The sequence below is a fragment of the Amblyomma mixtum genome, chromosome 5, assembly GCF_055824585.1.
Source record: "Amblyomma mixtum isolate Tamu chromosome 5, ASM5582458v1, whole genome shotgun sequence".
Taxonomy (NCBI): Eukaryota; Metazoa; Arthropoda; class Arachnida; order Ixodida; family Ixodidae; genus Amblyomma; species Amblyomma mixtum.
The window spans coordinates 19,416,752-19,424,895 of NC_143016.1; the positions used below are offsets into that span (position 1 = coordinate 19,416,752).

Consider the following 8,144-nt stretch of genomic DNA (forward strand, 5'->3'; position numbering starts at 1 on the left):
AAAGGTCCAGAGTATGCAAGTGGCGGTTGAGAGCCAGTGAGAATGGGCGGCGCCAGGCGCATTCACGGAAAGAGCAGCTTTGTGAAGCAAGGCGGAAATGCGTTGCCTGTGTTCCCTCTTAGTATGGCACGCACTGTATTTACACGCGTGGCGTTCCAAACAGACTGCACTGCTCCGTCGGTGCTGTGCAGCCTCCTTTGTTGACTTCTTTGTCCGTGTGCTGTTGCGTTGTCTGTGCATCCCATTTGTTGATACAGCGTTGCATAAAATTTGAAGTGTGGGTGTACGGGCTGCAGAGCCAACCGTTCGCACCGAACCTTAACCTCCCCTCAGCACAGAACATGCAGCCTGGCAGCCATTCTCCCATGCTACGAGTAACACGTCTAATGCTGTCGGGCCGCGTTCAGTAGCTTATCTCGTGTCAGCGCTTATCGTGCGCCCGCGGCAGCAGGCGCTCGAACGGCATATCTTGATATGCCCGGCTTTTCTCTCTGTGAACAGCGGCTGGGTCACCGTCGCAGTGGGCTCCTCGTCGACAAGTCTGATGCCTGACCTAATGTATCTGTCAAGCGAAATGCACTACACCTTTTTCAGCTAACGGCATGTGGCATGTCCGCAAGGGTAAGTCTTTTTGATTTTTTGGTATAGTCAGTTCGTTTAGTCGGAAAACATTTCTAGGCGGCCATTAGGCCGGTTTTCGCTTCATACATGGCAGCGAGCGTTAGAGGTAATGCGCGCTGCAGAATTATTCCTCGACGCAGTTTTCACCATCACCATCGAGAATTCTCGAGCGTACTTTGTGCAAGAGCGTGCTCTCTTTGCAACGTTGAGATTTTGGGGTAAGTCCTCTCTGACATCCTAAATACCGTGAATGCGAGGAATCCTTGGCTAAATTAGGACAAATATTTCGCACAACATTTGGTATGGTTTGGAGCTGTTTACACTTCGAGATCTATTTGAGTAATTGTGTTTCGATTATATTATGAGTTAACTGCCTTAGACAGAATCGTAACATCCAACCTCGTGTTACACATGGGCACGTTTTCTCTGTATTTTAGACGCTGACAAATATTCTCGTAGTACACACAGGATGTCACCCTAAGCTTGTTCACAACAAGACAAACTTAAATCTTTTTTTCTGCAGACAGAAACGCAGAATTCCGGGACAACAAACAGTATAGAAGAAAGCAATTCTTCCGACTGCGCTTTTCTTTGCAAGAGATCAAGTTTGCTAAATTTTCAGTTCCGTTCCGGGTTGAGTACAGATTCCCTTCAGCTCCACGGGACGCTTCTCTTGTGCAGCACCCAAACAGCCAAGAGATTTTTCTGAAGGCGGCCGAATGGAGACACCTAAACGCAGCGAGAGCGAGAAAAACCGGAAATGGTTGTTCTGTGGAGTCAGGCCATCCTCTACGAAGCTTGCTCCGACGACACCAAGCACCAGTTCATCTCGTGGTCCTCCGGCAAAACAGGTGACAGATGTTGACGGTTGACTGGCAGAAAGGCGAAGAGTGTTTGCGATTGGCCAAGGCTTCAAATTTTATCTCTTCCAGAGCTCAAACTTATGTGCCGAACAAAAAATGGTACACTCGAATTTCTAAAGAACTTCCAACCTACTAAATTCTTCGAAACAAGTTGGCCTAAGGTCGTTCATTTTGTTTTATATGGGTTACCTCGAATTCCTGCAATGTCGGAGAGAAGTAGATGATAGCGCATTAGCTCTTTTCTGGCAGATAATCACGTTGGCGTGAGTAAACAGCTGTCAAATGCCAGCGGCCTAAACGCCCGTCGCTATTTTTGAGGCAGAACCGAGCCTCACAAAAAATAAGCGGAAAGACAATGAAGTCGCGTGAGTGAGATCAGAAACCAACCCCGCACATTCTTTAGTGTTGTGGCTCGAAATAGCATGTGTCACATTTTTCAAACTGACAGCGGCAAAAAATGAGGGCAGGAAAGGACGCCGTCCGTGTTGTCTTTCCTCTTCACGTCCTTGCCTGTCGGTGCTGTAGGCCTCTCGCTCAATCTTATCGCTTAGAGAACAGCACCACTTGTGCGACACGAGCTGCGCACTCTCATCCGCATCGTGACCCTTAAAACGAGGTTTATTGGTTTGAAAAACTCTCATAAGGTTAGTGAAAATAATACGGCATACCCTTTTTAAAAGAACAGCCTAGTAGACAGACAGTAAGTCGAATCACCGTCATACATTTTTGTTGTTCTAGGAGGTCGAGACATCATATACAGAAGTGCCAAGATTACGACTTTATCGTACAGGGTCAGTATGGCCTTCCCAGTTAAGTGGAAGAGCCAGGAAGCTCAGTACACTAATACTGCAAACCTCACCGACTACACCTTTCTCATAGCTACAGCCAAGATGGAAGACATGGAAACTAGGTGTTTACAAAATATTCTGCAATGGTCATTTCTAATTTTCATCTAATTCTGACAAATGGATCCTTATTTCTGAATCCTTAGTCCTGTCTTAGTCTCTCATAGCCTTAGTCGCTTTGGGACGTTAATCCCCATAAACCCAACCCTTAGTCCTGTAATTATACTTCTAATATGAAGCACAAAAGTTGCGTAGCATTTCTGGGTATAATGTTTAGGGGAATCCTCCATGGGGGAGCAAGTGTGCACTAGAGGAGTGATTACTCGTTGGCATCCACTCATGCGTAGCCATACTGCTACAAAAGAAAACTCTAGGCTTCCACAGAAACTGCGTACCTCAAGAAAATTTGTCTTATTCCGGGGTTCGAACCCGCCACCACCACATTGAAGCCGTCACTCTACCAACTGAATTAACCAGGACGGCCAGCATATTGTAGGGCGAGAGCAAACTGATCACCGACTCCGACTGGGAACGATGTTGGTCCAATGTTTAGGGGAGTTGCCCAAGGTGGAACAGGTTTGTATTAAAAGAGTTAATACTCGGTAGCATTCACCCAAATGCAGCTATACGGCTACAAAGGAACTCTGCACAACTTCAACAGAAACTGCGTAGTTCAAGAAGTTGTCCGGACCAGGACTAATTTTTCTTCAGCTATGAAGTTTCCGCGCTAGCTGTACAGATTTCATTTGCATCTGTAGGACTGGGCTTGGGTGAATGCTAACGAGTATTAACTACATTATTTCAGGGTATTATCCAATAATGCTGAATTCACCTCAACGCCTGTCATGTTACAAAAATCCGATGGCCAGTTAAGAAATCAGCCCATACGCGGTCGCAAGAGAGGAGGGACTGAGAAAAACACGTTTCATCATCGTAATCAATATTGCCATCATCATCTTAACTCCGTCCACTGCAGGTTAAATGCCTCTCCCATCGACTTTTAATTAGACCTGTCCTGCGTCAGCTTATCCCCGCAGCACCTTATCCCCGCAGCACCTTATCCCCGCAAGCTTGCTAACACCTTTTGGCGGCGTCAAAACCACCAAACTCAAACAGAGCATGCCACAAACACAGCCTCACAGTAGTGGTTATACATCGTTGTTAATGTTATAATCAGGTTCGTGAAAACAAAACACAAAGTAAATAGACGAACAGGCTGGCAGCGGCTGACAGAGAGGAAAAAACTGGCATGTTTGGTCAATCCGTTGTCTGAACCAACAGGCATTCTGACTTGATACCAGGGAATATACGATCAAGTAATGAGCACTTCAATTCAATAGTATCGTATATATGTTCAGAGCCTTGTTCCACCGCAAGTCGCATACCAGGCGAAAAAAGTGCGCTCTATGGCGAGAAGGAAAATGATTAGCGTATTCAATGGCGATCAGAGGTGTAAATCATTTCATTCTGAGTTTTGGGGATGTCCTCGGCGCTAGGCGATATGCAATATTTTCATTAGATTTGCGTTTGGCATTAAGTTGGCATTAAGGCATCTTGCAAGGCTGGGATTTTCTGTGCGCGCGCGCAACAGTACAAACCCAGGTTGGCTTAAAATAACGAGCGCCCATGTTTTTATAAGGGCACACTGTATACATGGAAATGCAGACGAAGAGGACGAAGTAGTGGACAAAAATAAGCACACAGCCGAGTTAACTGTGTATGGTGCGTCTTTATTTCCTGCAATATAGACAAGGCAACGCATAGCATGCATTGTATAATTGGCTCTGTAGGTACGAGGAAAGCCGAATTCGTGATTGCTGACTATGAACATTGACGTAGTTAGCACCTCGCGATAATAAATTGCTTCCCTCAGCAGTCTAGCCTAGTGTTAGCACGGACATGACTGACGTTTACATATAGTAAATATTTAGAGATGCAACAGAACATTCCAAGGCAGTGCTACCTAAAGAAACTTACAGCATTATTTAACTCGTCTTGTTTAATCCCTTATGCGATTAAAAGATCGTGCAAACTTATCAGAGTCAGCTGCCCCACTCGTAGGTGTAATGCGTGACAATGGCAGGCACGGAAAGCCCGTACGTGAGTACAAGACTCTATAACGCGATGAAAAACTCTCTGCCGGCGCTGAATGCGTTATTCCGTTTATCTGCGTGGAGGCAAAACTGGTTTCACTTGAAACGACTGCGCATGAGTACTAATGCTTCTAGAAAACAATGCAAAAGCGCATTCCTCAAGACGTTGCAGTGCACGAAAATGCGAGCCGAGACTTCTTGAGCAAAAGATAGTAAGTAGAATCCACGTAGGAGCCAAGGCGCAATAACATGTAGGCGCTTGGAAGCTTATCATATAAGAAAAAAAAGCAGAGACTGCATGAGTGAGACTTCCATTTTCCTATTTGCTTCCGAGCTGTATGCGTTATGAACGCTGCAGTCTGCCGACGTAGCCTTTGGGTGCACTATGGCTTGTCGGCCTCCTTCTGGTTCATGCTCATTTTTTTCTTCACGTATTTGCCTGCTAGGCGCGCAAATAAAAATAGCAGATAGTTAATGGGTCTCTTGTGTGCTTTTAGCGTTGCGTTCCCTTCTGCGTGCATGCCTCCATAATTTATGGCCGGCCTTTGCTGCAGGCTATTTGTACTTATCGTAAATAGAATATGTAGTACAAAGGCTGAGGCTATTTCTGATAAACAGCTATTTACAGAAATCTTTGCTTTATTGTAGCGCTCATTTCCGCATCCACAAGTACTGCCTGCTTGTTGTGCTGGAAGTAGTCATTGCTGTTTAACCTCTTTCAAACGTCCGAGGGCAGTTGTTTTTCTCGGCAAGCTAAAGCACTGCTCTTTGTGCCGCAATCATGTTTTCATTAGGGTCTCGAGGTCGCTCTAATAATATTTTAGTTGTGCACCCGACCGAAAATGGGCACTTGTCACATGGTTCCACTTCTGCGTGCCTGTTGTCTATTTCACTTCCAATCTGACAGATGAGACAAGTTATTATGCGGAGCAAATCCCAGCCGAGGTCGCAAAGAGAGAGGAAAAGTAATGAAGCGCTGAGAAAGAATGCTCCACATACCAAAATGTACATCTCTCTGTGCAGCTGATTACTGGTGTCCTTGTACCCAATCGCCAGTGCCGCCTTGAGCGGACGGCTCATTGCTGTTGTTGCCATATGCGTTCCATTTGTAACCTTGATGTCACCGCGAAATAACCTCTAAACTTCTGCAATCCATATTGTTAGCCCTGTCGTGACGCGTTCTTTGCTTCTTTGCAGGCGTCCAGAGGACGGAAAGAAACCATGAAGACGTCCTTCAAAATCCCTCTATACGACGAGAACCATTACGAAAAGTGGCTGTTCTGGATTTAGGCAAGGGAGAACATACACACAGGCTTCTTGCAACACATGCATTCTAAATGCATAGGCTTCTTACCAAACTCCGAAAGCACTCTTGCCCTTCAGGATATCGTAATATGTGCAGTTTCAATAAATGGTTTCGTAGAACAAAGCTTGCTCTTCATGCGTTTTTCGCATACTGCGCGGGAACCTAATTCTTGCAGCTTTCTGCCACCTTGAGACTTTAAATTTGAAACCTTCTTTCTTGGTGTTGAAGCTCAATGGGTATTGCCGTTTTAGTGGGTGGTCCAGCTTGGGAGCCATTGTGGTCCGCGGTACACAAAATGCTGAGATGTATTTTATTCTCATGCTTGAATACAGGTGTTTTGACACATATGTTTGGATACTTAACTGTGTGTTTCGCGTATTGCGAACTTAACTGCATATGCTGCATAAAACCCAACCCAACATAACACGCTTGGATAGAATGCGTAGCAGATGTATGAAATTTCTGCTTAGCATTTATTGGAGATCTGTTATTTCTGATAAAGATATCAGAGAACGTAGGTACAAACACTTAAATATAGTTCCGGTTACCCTTGCTCAGCATCCGCATCAGGCTTGCTTAGCACATTCACTTGAATCATTGCGAAAATATGCTATCATGCTGAGCAACTACGCGCGCGTCAGTTTTCAGAGCTCCGAAACAACCTGGACTTGCGACCGCTTCAACAACGTTGACTAAGTTTTTGCTTCAATATTCCTTCAAACTCTATCATAGCAGTTGTACCGTACAATTCGCACATCCTATATTCGCATGGAATCACCTATTTCTATCTGATGTGATCAACCTTGAATATATCAGTACCGTTTTCCAGGCGTACGTGCTCGAATTCATGATTTTGCTACAAGCTGCCAAACATTCGAATGAGTTGCCATCTGACACTGTCTATGAATAGATTTTCATCATTTTCAGCTTAATTTTCTTGTTTGTCTTTGTTATAGACCAGTTCGTTTTTATCTTTTCTGTTTATTTGCAGTGCATGCCATGGTCGCCCTCCGACCCTCTCCCTCCAACCTCCCCCCCCCCCACCATTACGTGTGTGATATATCTCAGTATGTCTTTAAGGATATTGCAAATATATCAATAATGATATATGATAAGCTGGTGCAGCACCTCACGGCACACAAATAATTAGGTAAGACTGGCTAAACAGCGCTGAGTTTTAAACAGGTTATTAAATGAAAATGTCATATACACTCGACTAAGAGCCACAGTTGTGTATGGGCCGCTTTCTCGAAATTGGGAGGCGATAATTCGAAAAACAAAATATGCAAAGTAGCAGAAATCTTCCAGACGTGTAGGCGTTTTCTTTCGCGGCACTCTCCCCCGGGAGCTGCCAGATTACTACAGCTACCTGTAGCTGCCATTACTGCAGTCGGAACCGCGAGTCGGAAATAATTTGGGGCTGCGTCAAAAAATCTGTATCACGGTAATTTGTGTTTCTAGTGACTGACGACTAATTGGTATGTGATGGGCAATGACGAGTTAATTAATTCGTTGTAATTAATTTAGTAATTGAATATTTGAAGAAATAAAAATGGAAAAATAAAAAGGGGTTTCAAAGGTGTCAAAATGCTCAGAATAAAAATACAATGCTCGATGACGTTAATTAAAAAATAGAGTGTGTAATTGATAAATTATTAATTGAAACAACTGCAAAATGAAAAATGCGTTCAAAGGTGTCAAACTTCTCAGAATGGAAAGCCTAACCCACTACACTATCGCGTCATACCCGTACGGAGGAGCTTAAGTGTCCTCTCCAATTGTTACCATCTTCCAGAATCCACCGCTATGCAGCTGCGTGCTATTTAAAGCAGAATTCAGACGCCTTTACTCGAAGTCACTGGCAACGGCTTACCACGAATTGGCGCTGACTGGGCGGATAAGAACAGCATCAATTCAGCTCATCAGCAATCGACACCTGTATACGGGGTACAGGGTTAGTTTTCAATCCATGGAGGGCAGTGTCCCTGATATCGTTTACATAAATTTCGAGTCGGAAGGACGGAACCGAAAATAATTACCTCATTTACTAGGGTAGGGAGGGAGCCGGGGCTAGTGGCGACAGCAATAGCGATAAAAAACCTTAAGTTATCTATCTGCAACTAGGCGTCAAACATCGGCCGACTCTATGGCATAATGAAGTAGTTTTTCCCTATTGTAGCTGCAAAGTTGAACCGAAAAATTACGCTTGCGTGTAATAGCCGCGCCTCGCCAAAATCGCGACAAAAAAATTCTGCAGCTCTAAGTCGACCGTAGACGCTACTTAAAGTCTGTGAGGTCTCACTCGCAATTATCTGAGAGCGCTGTAGAATGGCTGGAACGAAGTGTTGCACACTTTTAAGGCGCATGGTAGTCGCGTCTATATGTATTTCTATACACTAGCCCATAAAAGGGGGGC

At 44.6% G+C, this 8,144-nt stretch overlaps 1 long non-coding RNA gene across 1 annotated transcript; it reads left to right on the plus strand.

Annotated features, from left to right (window-relative positions):
• The first annotated feature begins 314 nt into the window (after positions 1–314).
• On the plus strand, positions 315–5,851 carry LOC149341425 (uncharacterized). Its single transcript, XR_016282928.1, has 3 exons — positions 315–621; positions 1,303–1,472; positions 5,620–5,851. It is a non-coding gene; the product is annotated as an uncharacterized LOC149341425 (long non-coding RNA).
• Positions 5,852–8,144: the final 2,293 nt, after the last annotated feature.